The following is a 24,812-nucleotide window of genomic DNA, read 5'->3' as shown; positions in this document are numbered from 1 at the left end:
TGATCAGCAGATAGTCCTACATGTGTGTTTAAGTAGTATAAAAGCTCTGAGGGGCAGGTTTACAAGGTTACATTGTAATGAGACTGTTTGCCAGGCCATCCTCTGATCTGATATGTTCCGGTTGCTGCTGTTAGAAGCCCAAATCATGCTATCATTGTGTATACAGGGCCAGCCAGGTCCATCATTAATACTGCTCTTATCATTTTGCTAGCCATGATTTCCATCCAAGGCTTTGTTATCAGTGTGAGACCCATATCAAACCGTGTCTGTCTTGTTGGGAGATACAGCAGAAGATTTGCTCCTAAGCACACTCTGTTAGCTGTTGCCTGTTGGCCATCAGAACACACCACAACCTTGACATTAATGATTCAATGAGCACAGTAATTGAGTGCCTTTCTCATTTCCTGGCAGCTAGAATACAAAGCTGATGGTGGGGAGACAGCAGAGATACAGAAGGCGGAGGATAGAGAAAGGCTTATGGAGGAAAAAAAACCCTGAAAACTAAAGGTTGGACAAAGAGATAGGGGTGAGTGAAAAGGATAAGACACAGAGGAAAGGAAATAAGGAAGGCAGGTAAAGTGTGGTGGAGGATGAGGAGAGGATCAAAGGGAGAGGACAGCGAGGAGAGAGATTGCATTTGTTCATCATCCCAGTGGACCTGCCTGTGTTCTGAGGTTGACAGTCCTGAGAGCTCCTGTCCTTCAGCCTTCCCATGTGCCTGTGGCATTATCTCCTACTTACCATAGAGGGCCAGGCAGTCAGTGCAACAAATCACATTCTTTTTAGACTTACTTTAGAAAAAATATTTCCTGCCATGAGCTCTATTAAGGCCTGCTATTATCTCCATTTCTCGCCTAAATCTACTATTGTGTTGAAGTGGTTCAGCAGCAACAGATTTATGAAATTATAGGGTTATTTCTAGTGGTCATTTTCATTGGAAACCTGGTGCTCCTGTGGTATCTCACTGAACATAATAATCATTATGATCACTAGCATTATTATATTGTTTATCAAAAACCAAAGATATTACAGTTTATCCTGTGGGGGATAGATGTCTGTTCCAAATTTCATGGCAATCAATCAAATAATATAATGTTTAAAACATATCAAATATGAATCCCATGATGGCGCAGGAAGAAAAGTCGAGGGATCAAGCCATTAGGATACAATGCGTTTTTGTAAAAGTCAAGGATAATTTGTTGACAGGACAGGTCTTTACAAGTTGGGTCCGACAGAGGCTAGGTAAGACTCCTTCCTAGTATCCGGAGAGCACACAATGGAACTGCCTAGCGAGTGTGCCGGTGTACAGAAGATATTTAGATTTTTTTCAGTTTTGTTTTTTTTTACCTTATTTGAAATAATAATTCCATTTAATTTCTAGTAGGTATATTGATTTTGCAATCCTCCAAAAAACACATATTTAAAACATGCAGGCCTATTCATGCAGGAATTTTAAGAATTATTATTTTAACATACAATTAACATGTTTTCCTAAAAGCCACCAGACCTCATTGAAAAATACAGCAATTGTGCCTTTAGGATTGTAAAACAAACTTCAGTCAAACTCACCAGAAACAAAAGAAAAACAATCACTGTATTGCAGGGGTCACTAAAACCTAAACCTGGACCTAAAACCGATAAAAGCGCAGCTTTTCCAGCCTTTACGGTACTTGTTCAATGGTGCAGAAAACACACAGACCAATTACATGCGTTGTAAATCACACACGTGATGCTGCTCAGCCAATCAAATGTGTATTCCGACAAGTTTCCCAACTCGAGTGAGATTTACACACACGGGGGAGAGACGAGGAAAGAGATCGAAGAGTAGGATCAGCCTAGTATCACTGAGAATATATCAAGGATTAGAGGACTTATGTCTCAACAGGACTTGGAAAAACTTGTCCATGCATTTATCTTCCGTAGACTGTACTACTGTAACGGTGTGTTTACAGGTCTCTGTAAAAAGTCAATCAGAAAGCTGCAGCCGATTCAGAACGCTGCAGCACGGATTTAATTGGAATTCATCATCTGGGGACCATGAAAGTTTTTTGAGATATATCAATGTGTACTGTTGGGCTGTTAGACCGCCCACTAGGCTGACACTGCCATCTCGAGAGTCATGTCTCTACTGTGGCTAAATATCCTCAGAGTACATGAGTAGAACCAAAAAATGCTGTGAAGGCTCTTTCTTACTTGTATGTCAGAAACTTCTTATTGTAGACTCACTGAATGGACAAATTCTAAAAAAATAAAAGTTAAAACATGCTACTATGCTAGGTTAAGAATAAGAAACACCACAACACTCCCAACATCTTAAGGCATCTGCTCTCACCTAAGTTCCTCACCAAAATAAAACATTAAACCAATAGATTCCTTTACAGTTACACTATGACTGACTCACTGGCAATCTAAGCAAATTAAGTAGGTTAAAGGCAGATCTTGCAATAATCACACCTTAAAAGTAATCTCCTTTTTACTGGATATATACTGCATTACAGTTCCTTCCAATATATTGAGGAATACCTTTCCTAAGTTGGTGTTACATTTCCCTTTAAATTGTATTTAGCCCATTAAAAACAGTTGGAAAAACCACATGGGCTGTTAGAGACTTAGGAGTCTGTGCAAAACACATGCATGACACAAAGGAACCATTTAAAGCAGCCCGTGGCTCTAGTTACAAGAAAGGATGCCAGTAGTTTGTCTCATGGTTAAAATCAAATACCATTTGTAGTGTGTGGTGTTGCTCCAAACTGAGATTCAGGAATGATTCCGTCACAGAGATGATAATCGCGTTTATTGATTGCAAGTGTGGCGAGAGGCGTACTATATTTTAAAAGGTGATATATACCAACAACGCCACCTTAGGAATTTCACCTAAAGAATGAGGTTTGCCCACAGTATGCAAAACATTCTTTATTTTCAACCCCAAAGGTTCACAGGTAACATGAAAAGACACAATACTAATAAAAGAGCAGTGGGTTATAAAAGGGGCTCATATAAAAAAAAAAAAAAAAAGGGCTCAAACAAGGGACTTAGAGCTTCGACTTACCAGTGGTGAGAGGTGAACCAGTGCAGGGAGGGTCCCAAAAGAAAAAGAGGCACGCCGATCACACGTGTACCACACCACACTCGCTCACACAGCCACACGTGAGGATAGGGATCGGGAGTAACACAGGACACAACACACTAAGGGGGACCAAACACCTGGAGGCACCTCTCCCACCACCTTAGATCGGAAGAGCACCTACGGGAATCAAGGGGACAATTATCAAAAAGGAAAAACAACCAAAACAAACAAAACAAACCAGACAAACAAAACAATGCCGGAAGGCGAAACGACGGTCACGGCAACAGACGCCGTTTAGGCCAGGCAAACGCCGGGAGGCGAAGTGGTCGCGGCAACAGACGCCGTTTAGGTCAGGCCAACGCCGGGGAGAAGCAAAACGGTCAGATGACTGAATCACACAAGTGCCGTAAGACAAAACAGCAGCTTCCTCTGAGGTGAGCGGGCTACGTTCCACCCGAACTCAGCCAATCGTCCCCTGTAGTAAGGAAGGACATCAATTAATATAATGATAATAACGCCTAAGTTAGATACCTAGCGAAAGCACCTACCGATCGGGCGCTATTTGGTATGCTCCAGACGGGGGGGGGTAGGAGGTCAGGTGCGCTGCCACCGGCGGCTATACAAGCAAGACGCGGTTACTACATGCCGCCATAATGTGAACTAATCAGGAGCTAATCGGCACTCACCGACACCGATCCGCAGGTTGGGAAGGAAGCCCAGCGAGGTAGTCTGCGACCGCGGGAAAGTCCAGCAAACCGGAAGTGGGGCCGTGCTTGACGTCAGGGAGGGAACTAGAGGAAACCCCGTCCCCTTTATATGACACCCGCCCACTGTGATTGGCTAGGACGGGGCTTTTGATTTGGAGGATACGCTGAGGCCCAGCGAATAGCAAGGCTCCCGTCTGCTACACAAGTACAAATTAGTTTATAACCTCCTGTGTGGGTGCTAAGCCATTTGGATAAACTATAACATTAGCACACAATACAGTTGGTTAAAATGTGAATGGCTCAATCGCCACACTCAGAGACTCACGAACTTTGAGGCGCAGAGTGCTGTCCCATTCATATTCATACCATTTGAAGCCCTCGAGCTTCTCACACGCAACCATTTACCATTTGCCAATTTAACAACCAGTTGACAGTTAGGTCCCTGAAAGTTCATGGTTTAATGCCTTAGGGTTTGTATGGGGCTTGACTAAACCTTATTGGTGAGGTTAAGGGGCTGGGTAAGAAAAGAAAAGAAGTTTTGACCGACCACATCAGAAATCAAACATGTTTATAGTTGTTCTGGTTCTGAACAGCCACAGTAAAAGAACGAGTCAAGCTGGACATCATAGAGGCGGAGATCCGATATTGTTTAAATATGGGGATAATGGCAAATGTTTTCAGTCAGTCTCTCCAGAAAGGCCATCATAATGTTTCACTTAGTTGTTTATATGAAAAGTGACAAGAAAATAAGTTTAAACCCTGATTCTTTTCTCACCTCATCACAACATGACTTTCTGACAGAGTACACTAGCCCTTTAAGTGTGGTATTGGGTTTGTGTAGTCCAATATTCCAGGTGGCTGTTTTAGAGAGAGTGTGATATTTAGTTTTTTGAAGGATACAATTCAGCAAAACATCTGTGATTAGATGGACCATAGTCTCGCCCATATGATATTAATAGCCATCCCCTTCGACTCAATAACAGGCTTCTTGTCTAAATAAGTGGAAAAGCCCCCTCTACATTATAATACAGATCAATAAACTGTTGTGTTGTTAATATAATCTTCTGAAACATCTAACTTTTATTATATTACACTATATTACACCACAGAGTGATGGTTACACTGTTTGTGGTCATTACACCAAATCCTGCATATTGGTAATTACAATACAAATAATAGCATCTTTAATCATACTTTCTACACAGGCTTCTCCTCTAGAGATGTGCATGTAATGGTTTCTATCTATTCAAACACCGTTTAAATAAACATTTATTATTTATACCATGATAAATGATACGCTAACAAACCATACATCAGTTGTGACCATCAGAGTGATTTGTAACCTCCTCCATCTTTTTCACCTCAACATTTTTGCTTTTCATGAAAATTAATTAACTGCAAGTCATTAGAAGACACACTTGATCATTGTACCTCTCGCCATACAACATGAAGAATAGCAAACAAAAATATTTTTATCAAAAAGAGAGAAAAAAGTAGGGCTGCAAGTAATTATTTTTACGCACAATTAATCTGTTTATTATTACTTTGATTATTGATTAATTATCAGATACAACAAAAAGGCTAAATTTGATTATTTCCAGTGTTTTATCAAAAAACACTACTTAGTCCTTGTCTTCTTGTACAATGCGGAAAAAAATGTAAATTAAATAAATGTACATTGGGGATGCAGCCATGCAGAGAGAATAAAAGGGATGGAAAGGATACAAATTTGATGTGAAAAATAATGGATTTAAATATTCTGTCTCTGACTAATGGCATGAAATATACCCAAAACTCTATAATGTTACATTACATTCCAGTGTTGCTCTGACCTAATTTCAGCTAATTAGCTTTAAATAAATTTGCCCTCTCCAGCAGATTTGTTTTGACGGAAAAAAGTATGATTACAGGTTAATTAAAAGAAAAACAACATCCACGTCTATTTTCTCTTAGGTTTTGTGATGGCTCAATACATTGACTTAGTCCAGTGTTTTTCTACCTTTTCTGAGCCGCGGTACATTTTTTACATTAAAAACATCCCGCGGCACACCAACAACCAAAAAAGTTACAAAATGACATAGACGTTTAAGCTTGCTTGGGACCATGGCACTGTTGGATAGCTTTTCACACCAAGCAGAACGGAGTCGGTGCAGTCGGATCCCCATTGAAAGTAAATCCAAATGAAAGATATCTTTTGCTGTATTGCCTCGAGCTCACCGTTTTTTTCTGTCTTTTGACCACCACTCATACTAGGCCCATACTAGGCTTTTCATCTGGGTTAGAATTTTGTCCAGGGCCCAGTTCAGTCTGTATTTTTCCTTTTCAAATATTTCTCCATCGCTGTTCGTCTTGTCACTTCAACCTCTCGTATCATTTAATTCTACTGTCTTAAATGAACACGGTCATTATTGCACTACCTACTATCACCCACTGGCATGGAAGAGTATTTAATTACTTAGCCAGCCACTATATTGCAGGCTCAGATGCTCAACAATGGCAAATTATTTGCAGCAACTAAATAATATTTTTTTGGACCGATTAAGTGAAATTGGACATTTTCCCACGGCACACCTGACGATCTGTGGTTGAAAATCACTGGCTTAGTTAATGGTAGGCTTTAATATAGCTTCATCTGCCTACTCCAGTACTAGTAGAAAATGTTGTGGTTGTTTACAGGAACAAAGTCAATTCAACTCACAAATATTATTTCTCTGAAAAAGATAATACATTATTCAGATGATCAATCATAATGTGTTTTGTGTTTATTTGTATGTATTTTTCTCTTTACCCTCAGGCCTAAGCTCTGTTTGATATCGTCACCCTTCAGGTGGGACCTGCCATTTTTCATTATTTAATCCAAAAGGTGAAACCTACAAATGTCAACAAAATTTGGGGGGACTTACCCTAGAACCAAATCAAAACAGAACAGGGTTAATTGCTTGAACCGTGTTTGTTTGTTAGCTCAGAGAATGAAGTCAGAGGCCTACGCTTACACTCCCAGTCTAAAGCCCTAAAAAGAATTGACAGGCACGGCTAAAAATAGGAAGATGTGTGGTAACTTGAGTGCTGCTCTGCGTAGGTGGTGTAATTACAGTGGATTAATTAAGATAGATGTCTGCTAAATGCACATTTTATAACCCACAAAACATTCCCAATGTCTGTCTACTGTCTAATTCAGTCTGTCAGGGCCCTCATACAAAAACAGGGGAGTGGGGGTGGGAAGGAGGCAGATTTCCCAGGGGACTGTGCCACCTTTTGCTTTCTGCTACCTTACATGGTTTGAGATGAATGTCCACCATGAAAAGGGAAAATTGGACTGCATGGACATATTGTGCTAAGAATACCTCTGCTTTACATGAAAGATTGATATGAATGTCCTTTATTGAAGAATAGTTTACGATATGTTTTGATGCAATACTCAAATGCCATATGTTGAAATAGTTATTGGTCAATAGACTTTTGCTTTGGCTAACTCCCACTGCGAAAGAAGCTTTGACTGAACATTTTTGAACAGACAAGGAATATATAAGTCAGACAAGGCATATAAGTCAATAGAAAGGCATGGGCGTGCAACGTGAATAGAGACAAATACACCCAGGTGGCACAAACTAAGGCAAGTTTAAAATGTTTCCACTTCCACATGTGGGCTTATCCCAGGACTGTGGATCTAGCATGACATTATAAAAATGTAGAGATAAGAGGGAAAATTAATATTGATGGAATGAAAAGAGAGTTCCTGTTGAGTTCTGAGATCAGAGACTGAATGGCCACAGAAACGCACACAGACGTGCATCGACCAGACACTGTTACCTTACATCGTCTATACAGTCAGTAGATATGCTGCCTGTGCCATACTGTATAAGCAAGCATAGCGATGAAATTAAAGAGAATTATCACCAGAATTCATAGCTACTTCTAGCATTGGGGAGCTTTAGAGCAAGTCTCAGATCATTGTTTAGCTGTCTGACTCGCAACAGCATCGTTTTTGGCTGCAGTATGCTATGTTTTCAGAGAAAATGTAAAGAAAAAAACAACAGATAGAAATTTCTTTTAAATATTTTTGTATTATATTTTATATGTTAACATATAGGCTACAGTCTATTTATTTAAACATTTGTGTATAGGCCTATGTGTGAGTAAAGTCGTTTTTTGGGAATAGCTATAATTTATTTGATCATTACACATTTTGTAGCCGTTTTTGTTTCAAAGTCTGATTTTTGTCCCCATTTCTTATTAGATAATTATAGCAAGTTAAAATACAGTAAAATGCAATAATGGCCATACGTTTGAGGAAAGTACGAGAGCTTGTATTGTTGTTGCCGCCCGCCCCCCACCGCAGTTTAAATGCAGGTGCATACTAGGTCTTAAAAATAAAAATTCCCAGGGAGAAAAACAAATCTTGTTTGAATGGACAGGAACGGGACGGAGGGCTCTTTGCTACTTGGCGCGCAGCTAGATGCTTGCATGTAAGTATGCAACGTTAGCAGATGTTTTTACTACGACACAACTTCTCACGAAAAAAATAAACGTTTTTTAGCATCTGTAAGACTGATTAAGATTTGTTTCTCTTACTGACTGATTGACCGAGTGAGCGAGGGGTGAAAGCTTCCAATATCGTCCAATATTTTCAGGATTTCAGGTTTTCAGGACAGCCCTAAAAATGACAATATGTTGTGTTCACAGCCTATTCCAGTTATTGCAGGTTTACACTGCAGTCACATTATATGAGTGTTGTGTTCAAAGTTCAGCAGCAAGCAGAAAACAAGTTGTCTCATAGTTCTGTTTTTATAGGAACTAAGACTAATTTGTCATGCCTTATAAAGCTATGAATTGATTAAGACTGTGACCGTATTACTACAATAATTGTTTCATGACAGATTTTGGACGTAGAGAAATTGATAATGCTCAAAGTGATATATCACACGAGCTGCGCATTGTGTACTTGAACAAATAAAAGGTAAATGGGTCAGTGAGTGTGTGTGTTTGAGTGTGGCGCTATGCATCCATTCTCAGGCCAGACCGTCTGACTCAGCCGCCTGTCAGCAGGACGAGGCAGATGGGAGACATAAAGCGCTCCATGCCTTGACAAGGTAGTCTGTCAAAGTTAGGGAGAACAGTCACAGGGGTAATGTTTTGACAAGGCATTAAATGTCTCCTTCGCAGACGTCCTGTATGTCATTCCATTAGATTGATGTACTGATACAGATGGCTGTATAATGCATGCCTATGGGGATTCTGCCTGCTCATGTCTTGACTTGACTTGTTTCCTCTGGCCCACATTTAACTCGGCTAATGATTGGCCTTAGCCGTGTCACTCCGAATCTCAAACGTCGCAGTATAATTGAGTGATTATGAATGACTTTCAACGATACATTTCACATCTGTATTGCTTCATTCCTGTCATGATTTGTTGCTTGGTGCCAATATTATGTTTAATTTCGTCTTTACAGACTGTATTCAATAAATGTATGCCCAATTATACGTGTTGTAATTGGCCATTAGTTGGCTTTTTTGAGTTCCCTGTACTAAACAGTGTTGTGTGAGACCTTGATACATTCCCTCTCCTCTCTCCTGCTGTTTTCTTTCACCCCACTCTCCTGTGTTCGTCCTCTATACACAAGTCTGTCAAAGTTCAGACATCTCAATTCAGGGCGAGACAATTATATCCAGTCTTTGCCACGGGGCATGCCCTGAGCACCAACAGACCTTTTACCCCGTATCTATCCATAATGATCTGTTTGGTAACCAGTGTTTTTTTTTCTGAAATATTTTAAATGACTGGACACCATCTGAGGCTATGCCTGAAGAAATGAGTTGCAGTGCAGTGTTTTAATGTGTTTACATTCATACTATAATGCATTGCTATTAGTAATAACTTATATTGCGTAGCGAATCTCTGGTAACTAGAGCATGCTGCTGCTACTGCAGTTACCAGACCGAACACAGCTCTAAAAGAAATTGTTGACTGTCGATAGTGTGTGCAGTATGTCATCATGATTTAAGATTTAGGCCATGATACATTTTATAGAACATATGACTTTAAGGATACATCTTTGTTAGACAATGTAAACAAGTTTGCAGAGGATGGCATACACTAAATATGTTGACGCACTACTTTACAACATTTTGTACCTGGAAGATCTGATGATTCCTGCCCTTACAGAGACAAGTCACATTGCAAGACACTTTGGACTTCCTTCAGAAGGAGCTCAGACTTTCGGAGTTTTAAAATCCTAACCAATTTTGAAATAGTTGCATCACACACAAGGAGAAACTTCCCAAATGTTCTTCACTCAAATCTCAATATGCAGATTCTAGAAGATTTGAAAAGAATGGCGCATGCCAAACGACAGGATATTATCAAGAATATCGTGCCAAAGAGAGCAACACACCACCTCACGTGATCTCTCTCACATAATGTCATGGGGAAGCTAATGTAAACGAAATGGAGACTGACATGGTGCAACAACTTGCTGTGGTAAGGCTTTTCAGTGAGAAAAAAAAAAGCAGAAGTTTAAACAAGTCTGGATGTGAAAATTGTTGCAGAGACATGGTCAACGTAAGACTTCAGTGAGAACTGGAGGTGAGATTTTCACTGTCAGTGTTAATATCTGTCAACACGCAGTGGTGGGCCGTCAGGGCCAGCAAGGCCTGCTCTGCTGGCCTAGACAGAATCACAAAGTTATAGCTATTTTAGAATTTTATTATTTTTCAGCAATGCACTACATAACATACAAACATATTGCTTCCCGCGCAGCTTGTTTTAAGTAGAGCTTTTATCCAATCAGATTTCACCCCTATGTTGTCTCTAAAAATCTGCACAGCGGCCTTCAGAATTACAAGTGAATCCCTTTGCAGTTTAAGTAAATAGGGAGGATATTGTTGATTGTCATAGTCTTCAACCAATCAGATTTTTAGTTTGACATGTTGGGCGTATTCTTTGACGTGTCAGAGCTTCTAGCTGGCCTACAAGTATGTCAACATTAATGTGCGGCTTGATTGGTCAGTGGGCTAGTGTGACTTGTGAAACTAGCTATAGCAGAACTTTGTAATAGTAAGAGTTAAAGTTTAAAGATATGTAAGAGGTTTTTACGTGACATTATATTTTTTGCGTTTTGGCATGTTTGGCGGTGACAATCCCAATATGTACTACCTCTGTCGAGCGGACATTTTCAGCCCTCAAACGCATTAAAACGTATTCAAGAAGTATAACTGGGGAGGCACGACTGTCATCACTGGCGTCCATGGCAATCGAGAAGGACCTCTTACTGGAACTGAATCGCACAGATGTACTGTATAACCGTGTCATTGAACTCTTTGTAATCAAAGAAAGGAGGATGGACTTTGTCTTTTAATATTGATTAGCAGCTTTGGTAAGTGAAGTGCTTTTTTTTTGTTTAACATCTGCAGTAGCATTACTACTGTGTTCATTTGTCTGTGGTGTTGTTTTTATGATATGGTTAATATTGTTCCCTCTGATGTGAATAATATTTTAATGGCCCGTGCCCTTCAGTGTGTGGCGGAATGCGTGTTTTAGCACCGCAGTTTTGCTGGCATGTGCAGAGGCCTGTTGAATCGTGTTATTTGGGTTGTATGTTATTCTACCTGCTTTGTTATCATATAATTATGTGACTGGTTCTTGCGAGTTTGTTGTTGACTTTTAAGACTGGATCTGTGAACTCCTCACATTACCAGATAATCTGGGCCAAACATCGGTACCGACCAAGGTCTCAGACCAGATTTCTCCTCTGATTGTGGGAAGGGTGAATCTGGGATAAATGGGCTCAAAACACAGTGTGAGCTCGTGGCTTTGAACTTAAAGTTAATATGATAATGTTGACATGCTGCTGTTTATCAGGTAGTGTTGACAGTACCATTTTGTCTTTCTTAGATACACATGTTAGCATACTAATACTAGACAGCTGAGGATGATGGGAATGTCTTGGGAATGTCAAGTATTTGCTCACATGGTTATCACACTTCATCCTGAAGGGGACATAAATGCCTGCACAAAATTTCATGGGAATTAATCCAGTCAAGACATTTTACTAGAAACCAAAGCTGTCATTGAGACATTAGTGGAAAAAATCACTAAAGTCAGTAGGCTTTATCCTTCAGGGACCATGGATGTCTAATGCCATACACAGCAATTGATCCGATTGTTGAGATATTTCAGTCTGGACCAATGTGGTGGGCCGACCATCCGACCAACGTGCAGGCCAACATCCCTCAAGCAAAGCAGCTAACGTGGCTAACGATTTGTCTAGCTATGAAATTAATGAGCCAACCATAATTATTTGAGCATTAGTCATGGTGATTAAAGAGTAACTGCCAACTTAAACACTTTTAGATATAACTGAATTATATGACTGTTGTGCTGTGCTGCCTCATATTCATGTATCAACTAAAAGGTATTGGCCAGGGAGCAAATGTTTTTCTTCCCTCAAGACTCCTTTTGATAACACTCAGGAGGGTGAGACAGACTGTGTAATCATTTGATTACCTCTTCATCTTTTAGGTTAGGCATGCACAAGCATGTGTATGTAAACACTGCAGCTGTTCCAACTCATTTCACTAAAGGACTGCAGATTCACCAAGCACACACAACACAGTGACAGTGTCCAGAAGCAGACCACATATTTGATACTCCAAAATAAACATTTCCCTCCTGAGCAATACATTTAATCCAGTGTTCTCACATGCCAGAATGTCCACTGGACTTAAAAATTGGCCACATGCCATTGACTACTGAGCAACACATACTAAGCATTAGGCTAATAAGCTCTAATATTGTTCCAAGGAACTGCCTACTGATTGTATGTTCGTTTCTAAAAGACTGAGATAAAGTTGTGTTTCTTTCTCTATGGTTTTATGGCCTTCAACCTCTTTTCACCAGCTGTGGTGTATAATAGGTATCACCTCGATGTTGTGCCAAATGTAGTCACTCCTCAACCGCTCCACACCCTTATTCTTGAGACAGGCCTGCAATATGGCAGAGCAAATTGAATCTGCCAGTCAACTGGAGCGCCACACTTATCTAATCCTACCTGTAATACAGGGCTATGCTCTATTGCCTTTGCATAACACCCTCTCCATGTTTGTAACCCCAGCCCCCAAGGTAGCGCTACAGTATTGTCATTTCATTTGTTGGAAACCAAGGCCAGATCCACCTCTAGCTACCCTTTTTTGTTCTCCATTGCTTTCTGTTATTGTCAGGAGTTCTCTCTGGGGCACCAACACTAAAGTTCACATTACTCACATAATCACAAACGCTTACTATGTAAATGCACACATAGCCGATCACGGTGAACGAGGGGGAAAAGATACATAGAGTCACTGAGAATTCATCGTGCCAGGGACTAATGCATTTCTGCTTAAGTCAGCAAGGGAGATGCTAATGCTGCTGAGAGAATTAATGGATGTATTGGCTTACAAACATTTGGTGATACATTATTGTGGCTCAGAGCGACCGGCTTCTCTAGGGTTGTTTTTCAATCGCACAGGCCGCAAGGGAAGTACTTCCTGTTTTAATTAGATACTGGATAAGCAAATAGTAACTCAGACAAACTATGGGCTCTGTGGTCAGGTGTTTCCTATTTTAAGGAAATAGATCATCCAAATTTAAGTATTTATCATGAAACCAAGATGTGATTAATGACAGTGCTCTGATGGATGATAAACTAATATGTAGTGATCAATAAATATATTTAAGTGGGCTGAAATCATCTACCATGGCTACAACTCAGTTGAAATAAAATGTCTATAAACTGAAAGAGACAACATTTGCTAAGTGCTTAACAATGTTTGCTATGTGTTCCTATGCACAGTGTACAATCATAAAGTAACTGGATATTTTCGAAAGTTTCACCCAAGGTATCACTGAAGAGAAAGTGGGTATTTTGTGACAGAAGTGGTAACCAACGATGGTTATTTTGGGGTAGAGACAAACCAAAACAACCTTTCCATGCAATCCCTCTCTGTGAGAAAAACATATTTTTCCTCAATAGCTGTTATTATCTGTTGAGGTAGAGAGAATGGCTTGTCCATGGAAACATTGGCACTGGGACTAGTTCAAGTACAGAGCTTGTCTAGTCTGGTATGACATGCAATATATTGTTCCAAATTGGTATCCATTTTGTTGATTTCACACATGTTAAAGTTCCCAAAAAGAAACGCACTACTGACAGCTCAGTTGTGGCTGTCAACAATGTTCTGTTCTGTGTTAACTGCTCCTGTGACTAAAATCCCAAGAATCTAAGTGAATTTAAATGGAAGACAGAACTGTAGTTCTATCGTGGTTATTGTAGTTCCTATCCCCTAAAGTAATAAGTCAGACAGCAAGTTGATGGTGCATAATACGAGATTAAGAGCACTTTGATTTCCTCTAAATGGCTCTCAACATGTCGATGCCTGAGCTAGCGGCTCTTAGCTAACGGTGTTTACAGCGCTAACAGTACAACCTACAGCAAACATGGTGACAGAGGTAGAACTGTTTACCTGAGGGGGAACTGGAGGGTGAGTGAGACTACGCTTTTGCATTGACGCTGCCGGTCAGGACGGCATTATCAGTAACCTCCATATGAAAGCAGTGCAGAGCAGCAACTTTGAGCGAACACAATGGGGCACGCTCACATGGACAAACATGCACTAAAAGCACGCTCAGGTAGACATTACTCCTCTATATCTTTACGTAGCAAATAGTTGTTTGCGGCTATTTTTTAACGCTTTGAATGTCGAATATTGCTCCATTAAACATAAGAAAACAGCAAGTAATTCTCACTGGTAATCCAAAAGTCGTTTAAGCATTTTCTATTTGTCCTTAATGTTCTGCAAATTGTCTTAGCAAAATCCATTCAAATAGCACACAGTTGTGAAAAAGCTTTTAGTCCTTTATAGGTCTAATTTGTGTTAACTCCATAGATCTTCCTGGAAACACAAACAGGAGTGCACCAAGAAGTCCTAAATTTAGGTTCCCGAGGCTGCTTAGTTCCTGGAATTACTTCAGTAAGGCCCATACAAGTTTAAAGAGCCTAAAGCTACTGGTTCAATGTCTACATCTGTGGTATTATCAGAGTGCAATATTTCAATAAAACAAACTATAATTACTTTTCTGTCAACACTCATTGTTACTCAATAACTCAATGAGTGCAGTAAGTTAATTAATTGAGTTCCACAGTAATAACCATGAGTGGCAGCTAAATATGTTATCTCCTCTATGTTTTAATTTAATATTTAGTTAAATTTATTTATTTATCATTTACACAACAATTACAGAATAGCAGCTGTTGTCAAATAAGGTCTCAGGCTTCCACCAACAATGCTAATTAAATATGTGTAAAACAAAAAAAAGGTAGTTTCAAGTGATGAACTCAAAGATTTCAGCAATGGCTTGCAGGATGAAGCTCACCCTGAGAAGTATCCTGTACAACATTTTGAATTCCTTAGCCTGCAAAGAAATTAGAGACACTGTCTTGCCCGCTTCATGATTGTGTCTGTGTTGTGAGTCCAGGTCAGGCCTTCGCTGATGTGAACCACTAAGAACCTAAAGATGCTAACTCTCTCCACCATAGAGAGAGGGCTGAGCCTGCAGCCGTGAGGGGATCCGATGTTGAGACTCAGTGTGGGATATGTGGTGGTGCCTATCCACACAGCCTGGGGCCTGCCCATCAGGAAGCTCAGGATCCAAATCACAGAGGGTAGTGTTGAGTCCTAAGTCTCTGAGCTTGATGACAGGCATAGAGGGCAGAATGCTGTTGAATGCTGAACTATAGTCTATAAACAGAATTCTCACATGTGTGTTCCTCTGGTCAAGGGTTGAGGAGGAGCTCGAGACATGACAGCAATCTAACTAAGGGAAAATCCTCTTCTGTTCCTGCCCTGGAACCTAATTTCCTCTGTACTGGCCTGAGGTCCAAAGGATTGCATGAATAGACTGTTCTTACAGGTGTAGGCATGAATGGAGCAGTCAAGGTTAAAAAAGCCAATGCTGTCAGTTCAGAAAATGATCACATTCTGCTTTATTGGATAAAGTCATTTCAGACATTTTAATTTGTGCTGAAATAGCCTAAACAGTTTTGCTCATGAACTTTTTTTGATTTGCAGTAACATATTGTCACCAACACCAGTTTCTCAGTTCACTTCTTGTATGTTTTGTCTCTTCAATACCCTGTAGCATGGTGTTATACTACCATGCTGATTATGTATACACATACTACACATTCTGCCTTGAAAGTATATGACAGTGTATGTAGAATACTGAAATCTTTGTTGTCAAAAGTGTACTTCGACATTATGCATGAATCTACCCCAAAATCGTGAATTCTGTAGAGCCAACCTGTCCAAGCAAACTGTTTGCATCTCAAAGAGAGAAGGATTCCATCTCCACCTAAGGCAATTTTCTTGGTGCTCCACATGAGAGAGCTCTGTAATATTCCAGACATTTTTTTGTATTATGTATGTCAACACTATACAGCTCACTGAGGATACATATGCAACATGATTTATTCAGTTCAACACCATCCTTGTTGAACCCATGGCAATGGATGGTGATGAAGAAGAGAGCAGAGCAAAATGCTGTACATTGCACCACCCAAGGTTATAGCTATCTGCATTGGTATACAATGCAGTAAAGCAGAGAGATAAAAGGGAAAGACAGAGAAATAACTTTCTGACCTTAAAGTAGGATTTCTATGTTTGAATATCAAAAAAGTAGTAACCTGAAACCTGAGAAAAAACTTCATGCTTTGGCAAGTCTGCTCCACACTTTTTGCCTAAATATAACAAGGTAGTATAGTGCTATGGAAGTAAATGGATTTTTAATTTCCTTTTTATAATTGGTAAGACCAGGGGTAGGCAACCAAATGCCATATGCCATGGACCAGCTATGCAGGTTTTCCTTCCAACTCAAAACTAAATCAGAAAAAAAAGATGAAGGGCATTGTACTAAGCCTGACAATCAAAAACAAATTAATTTGAGTGCAGAAAATGGCTTGGAGTGCTCTGAGTAATTGGGTGCAATGAATGAACTTTGCTCACTACCCTCATGTTGTGTGTATAAATATGGGGTTTTGCTCGCAAGCTGCGATATCGCTCACAAAGACAAAGACGCACTCAAGCTGTCACTCATGCTCGTGTCATGTCACAGAGAATGCCCAATGGGGGAAAAACAGTGAGTAAGATGCCAGAACACTGAGGTGGATGAGAGGCAGCAACGAATAAAATGGAAGAGGTAAGTTTCAAAAAAATCACTTCTTCTGACAGCAATCAATAACCAAGAAAAGCTAAAAACACAAGTGAACAAATATTAGGCCATACTCAGACCCCAGCATCAGTTTCCAGACAGCATCATTCCAGAGGACAAAAGGCTTCAGGTCACAGGAAAAACACTGTCAATTGTGAAGTGCTGTACAACTGAACATCGGGCTAGGCGGCCTCTGACAAAACACTATCAGACAAAACAGCCTCAGGTGAGGCAGCAATGTCCCCACTCCCATGTGACTGTGTTGTGCTAGCAGCAACATACGCTACCTTTAATCAGAACAAAAAACAAATAGCTGCTGGGCAGCAGCAGTAATGCCATCACTTGTTTTAGTAACAAGTTGTGTAAGAGACTACAATTTGCAATTCAGTAATTACATTTGCTTTGTCAGTGCACCTCAGCGTCTGATACCGACACACCGGGCCACCCTTTAGCATCTGAATAGGTCGCGTTTCAACCCACACACAATTTGACAGTCGGAGCAACCGACGTTGCAAAAAACGAGTAGACAAAACAATATTAACATATTTTACCGTAGTTTTGTTGCGTAACCACCATAGTTATATGGTACTATAATACTGATACTAACCAAGTACTTGTGTTGCCTTAACCTAATCAAGTACTTTTGTTGCGTGAGTAAATCTAAAAACTAAGTAAAGCTGCATTTTTTTTTTTTAAATGACACGGCATCCCTGACATGTCCAAAACTGACGCTAGAGGGGTATCTAGAGCGTCATAGTTTAAAGTAGAGGGCCACTGACCAAGCGTCGGCATTTGGAGTTGGGAGTGACAGTGTGTAGAATGGTATTTTGTATTTATATTGTGTTTTTTTCTGACACTAACAATAATTCTGAACTCCAACATAGTAAGTGCATTGAATCAAATACAAACACATTTTTCAAGATGCTTTTAAAAACTTGCAATTTCATTTTGAAAGGCAGACATCCAAATCCGGAATATTATTCCTGCAAGTGAGAGTGTCTTCACTTGATGGGCCGGAGCAGGGAAATTCACTGGATTCAGCCTGAGGCGGTTTGTTCTGAGGCCATCTGTCCTGATACCGTTTATCTCCAGTCCGTTTGGCTGATACCATTTTGCTATCTATTTGTTTTTGTGTATTGGCTGCCTCGCCTGATCTTCTATGGGAGGACACCTCAGACTTGAAAATGTTAGTTTTTTTGTTTTTCTGTGGTCTGAGAGGGTTTGGTCGGGAGAATGATGCCCTTCTGTATAATGTCTTTGAACTGATACTGAGTATGTCCCAACACCCGTACAAATCAATGTGTTTCCTCTTTCTGTTCTTACGAGCTGTGTTATGTTTCTGTATTACAAACTCACAGGTGTTATGTACAGTCAACATGCTGAGTATAATGATCTACTTGTGTAACCTTGCTATACACAGCTCGCTACATGGATGAGTATAAAAGAGCCAGTCCCTTACAAAGACAGCACGCAGGAGAGTGGAGAGGTGAGTGGCGATAATGGAGGGCTCTTTGTGCTGTGATGTGGATGGGGCTCTTTGAAGATCAAAAGCTTGTGAGGGGGCACCAAGGTCCTGCCAGTCAATCACAATTAAAACCTCTATGAGCTGGAGACACTCTAAAGAGATAATGAGAAAGAGCTTCCTATAATCCTGCCTGATTATGTTTGGATGCAAGGTTGTATTGCAAAAAACATGCAAATACGCATCTCAATTCTGTAGTTCTAGTTTAGTTAACAGTATTGTTTGGTTAAGATAGGTCCACCAAGCTGTTGTTTCTTGTAAATGCCACATATTTATACTTAGAAGACATTGTAGGTGTGTGTGTGTAGAGAAAGCAGTGTGTATTTATGTACATAGTTGATACACTTGCAGAAATCATGCTCAAGTTTGACTGTATTTAATAAGAGGTTTTGCAATATTTGATCAAACGGCATATGCAGTAGCAGTAAAACTCTTCCTTACAGTATCTAACCCCTTTGGTGACCCAACTTCAGGTAGTAAACAGTGTACAGCCTCATTGCCCTCTTCTGGAGGAAAAGAACACAGCACCACACTTTCTTTAGCTTTACAGTGAAATATATTATATATCAGTATTATTTTATATGCTAATCGGATCAAGTTCCTGCTCCAAGGGTAAAGAATTGTGGAGACATGATAATAGTGTCACTTACTGTGATTCTATGTCAAACATTTTCAGAAATGTAAGGCTTCTTAGGTCACACATGGGGGACCTCACCATGCAGGCTGTAACTGAGTGAACTAAGAGATTTAAGTGTGGGAACACCCCTGAAGTGTTTTTCTGTATGCCACTTTCCCCCACCCAATCAGATTTCCAATCGACACAGATATACACTCATACTGAACAGTGCTGGCAAAGTCATCAAGGCAATAACAGGATTCCTCTCAAGCCCTTTTTGTTGTGGCAGTGTATCAGGTTTACGTTTCTCTGTAGTGATTCTGACATCTTTCTTATCAAACAATCGTTTTGCTCCACACCAATTCCCTTGCAGTACAAAACCCCCTTTCTTGGCCCACTACAGTTGCCCTATCTCTTAGTTTAAGCCGCTCTTTATCGCTTTATTCTGGTTTATGTCTCTCTCCTCTTCCTCACAAACACACACACACACACATACACAGAAATACCATTGCCACACAAATGAAGCAGATGCAGTCTCTATTATTGGCTCTGAATATGTATTATGAAGTCAGCTCTCATAATTAAAACTGTGCTCTTGCAGTTATTCTAAGCTTGTTCCTGCAACATTTGTGGTGTGTTCGTTAAGCAAGCCAATGGCAGTCAGTTTTAGTGATCAGAAGTGATGCTAAACGTTGTCAAGCCTTTAGTCTGCTCTGCCAATGAGATGTAATGTTCTAACATGAGAGTCAGTACTAGTCCAGCTGTCTCCGTCCAAGATAGCAGCTCACAAGCAAAAACTATTGAATCATTAAATCAGAAAATTAAATGTCAGAATCAGCTTTAGTGGCCATTCTCAGCCAATTTGACTCTGTTTTTTCCATTGCTCTCAATGTACATACACAGAATATACAAATAAACAAAAAAAAACAAGGACAGTAAAGTAGAACAGAGGTAAGCATAAACATTTAACTACTATGGACAAATAAAAATATACATATATACAGAATACAAAAGTATACATATAGGAACATAAAAAACAACACATTTTTCATGTTAAATATGATCAAATCTACATATTAAATATTGTATAAAATATTATTTTAATAATATGTTGATTAAGCTGATTCACATAAAAAATGCCAGTGGAAAACTGAAAAAATGACACGGCCATGCTTGATTTTAATTTGAACATTCACACATGAGCTGGTTGTCCGGGGCAAAAAAATTATATTTCAGAATATGTTTGCAGCTACCCCTTTGTCTTGCAGATTTGATACCTTTGATACCAGAGAGTTAATATTAGCATGTGTGTTAGTTATCAATCTTGTGATATTTTACTACTGAGTTGGCCTGGCATCACACAGACAAATAGTGCAGTAATATTGTGTGGCAACTGATACTAAATTATATATTCTTACCACTGATACAAAATATAAAATGTCACTATATTTATTTTAGCTTTGAACGCTAATCCACATTTTATTGAGTCCCCCATCCACAGAAAAAAGACCAACCCTGGTCCTCCTTTCCACTTTCCATTTTATCCTCTAAGTCAAATGTCATTCTTCTCATCTGAAAAAAAATCAAGATACTCCTTCAGATGCTTTATCTTTGATGTGATGCCTATTGTTGATGTCATACTAATAAGGCAATACTGCTAGAATGCTGCTCCTTGGATGTCAAACACATAAATGACAGCATTTCTAGTTACTGTTTGGGAACATGTAATAAAGTATGTAATTTGTGAGTAAATTCATTACCACCGAAAAGTTAGAAACATTTCTCCTGGTTGGTCACAGAAACTGCAGTATAGGGGAGAGTGGGGTAATTTGTGCCAAGGGGCAAGTAGTGCCACCCCTGTTATCTAGAAAACCATAGAAGAAGTTGGTCATGTGACCACATATTTTTGAAGGGGCATCTATTTCACTCATCCTGCAAAGGAGGGAGACACATGGCTTGAGAGGTAAGCACATTTAAGTTAAAAAAAAAAAATTTTGCCCTCAAAAGTAACATTTCTATGATCAAGGTTTTTTGATTGCTGTGTTTGAACAATTATAGACAACTTTGAAAACAGTTCACAAATGTTTTAGTGCTTTAGTAAGCTACAGCATGAGTCTATACAGTTAGCATGATGCCAGCTCAAAACAGCTGGGGGATGCATTTTTTTCAAAATGGTGGGTCTGGGGTAATTTGTGCCAAAGGGCCTGGGTTAAGTTGTGCCACTGGCACAACTTACCCCAACTTATGATTTTTTACTATATATTACTTTATTGTATTTTATTGTTATCCCGTTAAGCCCTAAGCCTTTTTGTAGGCCTCTCCTCGATTTTTGCAACCCATAGTAAAGAGAGTGATTTTCGTCTAAAGATAAGGTGTATTTTAATAGTTTTTATAGTGTAGAAAGCTGACACTTGTGAAATTTGTTTTAATTTGTAAATATCAGTATATATGTTACTGGTTAAGAGAACATTAAGATGGAACACAGCACAAATTGAAATTCTTTATCTCTGACTATAAATTAATCCAATTTTGATAAGATATTTTTTATTTATGTTGTAGTTGAAAGCTTTAAACCTCTCCAGATCATAGCCCAATGGGTTGGAAGTCTCTCTGCACAATGTTTTCTTTGATAAAGTGAAGCATTCAAGAGCTAGAGAGATTAGAGTGCAGAGAGAAATATTGTTGATGGAAATAAGCGGAGATATACAGCAGAACAACGAAAAGGTAAGGAGCTTTGGATGATTTTGAAGGATATTACGCATTGTGTTTCTGGTGTTTGTTTGCTCACAGCCTTGTGAGGGTTTACTGGAGAGACGATCTGATAGTAGTTCTGGAATCTGTGTCGAATGCTCGTGCTTTTTGCTATTTCGGTTGCCTATGCTAACCGTTAGCTTTGTTATGCTAACTCGGAGAAGAGCGAGTTATGGCTAGAAATACGTGATTTTCTGATAAATCTTTTATTTGCGTACACTATTTGTTTAGAATGGTGTTTGAGGTGTGTAAGAATGTCTTAGATTGTTTGTTTTAAGCAGATTTTGAATTTCTTTTTTGGAATTTTTTTTCATATTCATAAATACATGCAAATGAACAGTTTTGGACGGTAAATGCTACAGCGGACCCGAAATCGGGGGCATCGGGCTTAACAGGATTTATTGTACATTGTATTCTTACATTTGATCACTAAAACTATGTGATATTCTTAATTTTAGACCATGCCACGCAAATACAAACGGAAGACAGACAGGGTTTCAACTCCTCTTGAGGAGTTGGAAAGAGCAGTGAAAGAGGTGCAACAGGGAAAGACCATACGTCAGGTTGGAAAGGAGATGAAGATCTGCAGGATGACCATAAAAAGATATATGGATAAGAAAAAAATAGGAGAAGTAACAAAGCCAGGCTATGAAAGAACAGCAGCTGCCAAACATGTCTTCAATGAGACCATGGAGAAAGAGCTTGCTGACCATACCTTTTAAACCCTAGGCCTTTTTTTAGGCCTCAGCTCGAAAAAAGACAGCCCATACGAAAGTGAGTGTAGCGTTGCAACCGTAAGGGCTATTTTAATAATTTTTGGATTGAAATAACCCTAACATTTGTGAGATGATCTCATATGTGTAAATAACAGTATATATATATGTTACTGGTTAAGAGAATATCAAGATAACACACAGCACAAATTGAAAATTCTAAATTTCTCCTGAAAAAAAATCAATTTCAGGGTATTTTCTTTTAGAAATCATGTAGGTCCAAGCCTTCTAGCATTCCCAGATCATAGATCTATATGTTGGAGTTCTCTATACACATTTTTACTTAGATCAAGTGAAGCATTCATAAGATAGAGAGGAGCTAGTACAGAGATGCCAGGCGAGGATTCCAATGTTTACACTTTTACACATGTTGCAAAATGTGTGTTATTTTAACTTTATCATGTACCAAACTATATATTTAACTTGTATACATCACTAATGATGTTCAATACATCTAAACAGAGCAGTTTGGGCTTCATTTGAAGGTCAGGATCCTTTTTAGGCCCTTTCCAGTCTTTTGAGTTCATTTCAGATCCAGCTCTGTGTCTCTGTTTAGGGCTGTATCTCAGCCCCCCTTTCTCCGATTTGCGCCATTGAGACCTCCTTCGAACCGTATAAGCCAATAGAATTGCAGGGAATTGAAAGTTAGATGATTGACAGCACTATTAGCCAATGGGAATGCAAAACGTCCCATCTGATGTCAGATCTGAAATCCAATTTGCTGAGACTTCCATCCCTCCCAACAAAGCGAGGAGTGTCGGAGACTTCCGTAAACAATGGATTCTCACAGAGCGGATGCAGCTGCAACACAGAAACGAGGAAGTACGGAAATATTCCATTTTTTCGCTGAAACTCGACCAAAAGTGAGTACAATATTCCATAAAGCTGTGTGACTTTTCTGTGTTTGATGCTGAACAGCTCTGCGATGGTTTACCGGGGAGAGAAATAGAATATATCGCCGTAATCTGTGTCAAACGCACATGCTTTTCGATGCTGCTCTTGCGAGCTAGCACGTAGCTAACGATCAGTAGCAGCAGTTTTCTCTGGTCAGTTATGGAATTATGGAGTTATGATTTGTGATGTTTTGTTATATGTTTTGTCACCGTATGGGAGATGTGTTTGTCTCATGTAGAATTGACCTGGTTCATGTTGTTCCCAGGACACTGAGGTTTCTCCAGAGCTATTACATGACTATATTCGTTCTTGTTTTGTTTTTTTTCAGTCAAATTGTACACTGCACAGTGTACACAATATTCCATAAAGCTGTGTGACTTTTCTGTGTTTGATGCTTAACAGCTTTGCGATGGTTTACCGGGGAGAGAAATGGAATATATTGCCGTAATCTGTGTCAAACGGGCATGCTTTTTGATGCTGCTCTTCTGGAGCTAGCACGTAGCTAACGATCAGTAGCAGGTGTTTTCTCTGGTCAGTTCTTGAGTTATGGAGTTAGGATTTGTGATGTTTTGTTATTTGGAAACGTACTTTATGGGAGATGTGTTTGTCTCACGTAGAAGTGACCGTGTTCATGTTGTTCTCAGGACGCTGAGGTTTCTCCAGAGCTATTACATGACTATATTCGTTCTTGGTTTGTTTTTTTTCAGTCAATTTGTACACTGTACAGTGTACAATTTTTGGACTTCTGCGTCCAAATGGGAGACCCTCGGGCTTAATTTTAAGACACTAGCAAAAGAAAGTGCTCTCCAGTAGCTCAGAAGAGAGTGACTTTCCGATTCCACTTAGCGATGGCACTGATTATGAGAGTTCAGATGTCCAGAGTGATGAAGATGATGGTGACAAGGATCTGTCTGCTGGTGACTTTGTCATTGTGAAGTTTGCAGGTAAAAAATCCAAATCCTATAACTATGTTGGATTGGTGGAGAATGTTGAAGGTGACGAGATCAGTGCAAAGTTGTAAGAGGTCTGTTGATGGAAAGCCCATCTTCACATTTAGAGAGAATGATGAAGGAGTCATCCCTAGAGGTGATGTGCTAAAGAAACTACCCACACCACAAAAACTTGGTGGTACAGCCAGAAGGGAGCATAAATTCACATTCCCCTGCAGCATTGACAAGTGGGATGTTCAGTAGTAGGCCAAAGAGTCAATTAGGTGTTCATGTGACGGTATAGGCCTTGTTA

The 24,812-nt window shown here is 39.6% G+C and overlaps 1 long non-coding RNA gene across 2 annotated transcripts; it reads right to left on the bottom strand.

The window, feature by feature from the left end:
• Positions 1 to 2,895: 2,895 nt before the first annotated feature.
• LOC137870744 (uncharacterized) lies at positions 2,896 to 3,841 on the bottom strand. 2 transcript variants are annotated; one of them, XR_011102737.1, is made up of 3 exons: positions 3,754 to 3,841; positions 3,616 to 3,683; positions 2,896 to 3,542 (listed from the first exon to the last, which is right to left on the bottom strand). It is a non-coding gene; the product is annotated as an uncharacterized lncRNA (long non-coding RNA). The 2 variants fall into 2 exon arrangements; XR_011102736.1 differs by having other exon boundaries at positions 3,616 to 3,813.
• Positions 3,842 to 24,812: the final 20,971 nt, after the last annotated feature.

The sequence above is a fragment of the Cebidichthys violaceus genome, unplaced genomic scaffold, assembly GCF_023349555.1.
Source record: "Cebidichthys violaceus isolate CVI_PGR_0920_01 unplaced genomic scaffold, fCebVio1.0.p SCAF_138, whole genome shotgun sequence".
In the NCBI taxonomy this organism is placed as follows: Eukaryota; Metazoa; Chordata; class Actinopteri; order Perciformes; family Stichaeidae; genus Cebidichthys; species Cebidichthys violaceus.
This window is presented reverse-complemented; position numbering and strand designations above follow the sequence as displayed.